At 29.3% G+C, this 2,478-nt stretch overlaps 1 non-coding gene across 1 annotated transcript; it reads right to left on the reverse strand.

Annotated features, from left to right (window-relative positions):
- Nucleotides 1–1,906: 1,906 nt before the first annotated feature.
- TRNAS-GCU (transfer RNA serine (anticodon GCU)) lies at nucleotides 1,907–1,994 on the reverse strand. Its single transcript has one exon. It is a non-coding gene; the product is annotated as a tRNA-Ser (tRNA).
- Nucleotides 1,995–2,478: the final 484 nt, after the last annotated feature.

A 2,478-nucleotide genomic window follows, 5' to 3' on the forward strand; every position in this document is an offset into this window, starting at 1 on the left:
TACCATAACATTCCTCTAGTTTGGAACATTGATTCAATTATGGAATCATGAATAGTCATTGGTTCAGTCGATACATAGTAATCTATCTATACTTTTTCCTTCTATATGAAATCAATTTCCTTCTATATGAATCTATATGAAATAAATAGATAATTTAGGAAGAAAAAGCCTCAATAAGAATTCAAATTAACCCATATTGTATGAATACAATATATTTTTATTTTTTTATACTTTTATTAATATTAAGCTTTTCTATTCTAATTAATAAGAAATTAATAATATAATTAATAATAATAATATTACGAATATTATAAATAACACAAATAAACTAATCTTTTTGAATCTGCCTTGCATCTTCAAATAACTCGATAGATCAAATAACTCGATAGAATAGATTCGCCAATCTCACAGTTCTTCGAGTGCCAATCTTAAGAAATCATTAAAAATCAAAAGCAAGAATCACATTTTCTCCAATATTTGACTCTTAGAAAGAAGGTTGTTAAAAAAAAAAGAGCAATTTAGATTCGGATATCGTTATTCTGATATATAAAAAGAGTAGGCTCTGGGACGAAAGGATTCGAACCTTCGAATAGCGGGACCAAAACCCGTTGCCTTACCACTCGGCCACGCCCCATTTAGATTTCTATTTGAAACTACTAAACACTAATATGGGTATTCCCTGTTCGTCAATTCCAGTTCCAAATAACTATGGAATAGATTAGATTCTTGCTAGGATTTTGGCACGTATGGATAGAGAATTAAACCGAATTTATTGATCATTACATATAATTCAATTAAGATATTGTATGAAAGTATGATTTCTTCTATTCTCTTGTAAGAATTGAAGGCTTTTTGATTGGGTGAGTTCAAAGAAGTATTGTTTAGTCTGCCTTATTTTCCTTTCTTCATTTTTTTCCTTATATCAAAAAACATATTAATAACTCAATCAAAATTATCTCCAAGAACAAAATTTTGTTATGCTTAATCTTAATATCTTTAATTTGATCTGTATCTGTTTGAATTCTGCCCTTTTTTCGAGTAGTTTTTTATTCGCCAAATTGCCCGAGGCCTATGCTTTTTTGAATCCAATCGTAGATTTTATGCCAGTAATACCTGTTCTCTTTTTTCTCTTAGCCTTTGTTTGGCAAGCTGCTGTAAGTTTTCGATGAGATCCTTAATACTGTCCTAGAAAAATTCATGATTTATTCAAGAAAAAAAAATTGTAACAATTGAAAAGATTAGATAAGTCTTACACTATGAACACTATGAACGAACCGAACCCTCAATTCAAAGATTGAAATTCTTGGATAGCCATGATAAAGCTGGATCATCCCATTTCCTCATTCTGACCCTTTTTCGCCGAAGAACCCTATTTGGATTAAAGTCCGCCACAATATATAATTGTTGGTATAAAAGAATTTTTTTTTGTAATGAAAAACTCAACTCTTATTATAAATGAATTTCTGAAAATTCTTTTCGATTTCTAGAAATTCTAGAAATCACTTTATTTCTTGGTGTCAAAATAGGCTATGTAGTATAAAAACGAGGAATCTATTTTCGTATAAAAATAGAAAAATAAAAATTGCGTATAATTGCGTATATATATAAATAGAAAAATAAAAATTGCGTATAATTGCGTATATAAATAGAAAAATAAAAACGAAGAATCCATTCTCTTCTTTTTACAAAAAAATTCTATGGGAGGTTGTACAATGCGTAATCTTAAATTCGTTGTTTACACCGCAACGATATTCTTTGTTTCTCTCTTCATCTTCGGACTCCTATCTAATGATCCGGGACGTAATCCTGGTAATCCTGGACGGGAAGAATAAAAAAGGGAGAGTTCCTTGCTTCATTTTTATAAATGGTATTAGGATTTGATCTATTCCACTGTCAAAAACCGAAATGGAAAGAGAGGGATTCGAACCCTCGGTACGAATAACTCGCACAACGGATTAGCAATCCGACGCTTTAGTCCACTCAGCCATCTCTCCTAATTTAGAAAAGATAATTACTATGTTACAGTTACAGCACGCAAAAAGAAATGCTTGAAAAAAGCCCTCTTTCCTTTGTTATATAGACCTTTGTTATTTTGTTATATAGATTTTTATTTATTTATATTTTTATTTATTTATATTAATATATTAATTATATTAATTTTTATTTATTTATATTAATATTAGAGTATTATTAATCTTATTAGGGTATTATTAATCTATATATCTATAGATTCTTAATTTTATTATATAGAATATAAATATATACAACTTTTATCAGTAATTCCATTTCATTTTGATTTCGCTCAAAAGGGACTTTTTTATTTCCAATTTCCACGGACCGGCCGGGTACTGACCCGGCCGGGCTCATTTTTTTATTTTCAACTCAAATAAATAATTTTTTCTATGATTCTGCGATCTGACTTGTTGTAACAAAAAAATCTTGTTATTGGATTGAATCAACAATCAGAAGCAGAAGAAG

Source organism: Durio zibethinus, unplaced genomic scaffold (assembly GCF_047325235.1).
Source record: "Durio zibethinus cultivar Kanyao isolate XHJ-2024 unplaced genomic scaffold, ASM4732523v1 HiC_scaffold_184, whole genome shotgun sequence".
Taxonomy (NCBI): domain Eukaryota; kingdom Viridiplantae; phylum Streptophyta; class Magnoliopsida; order Malvales; family Malvaceae; genus Durio; species Durio zibethinus.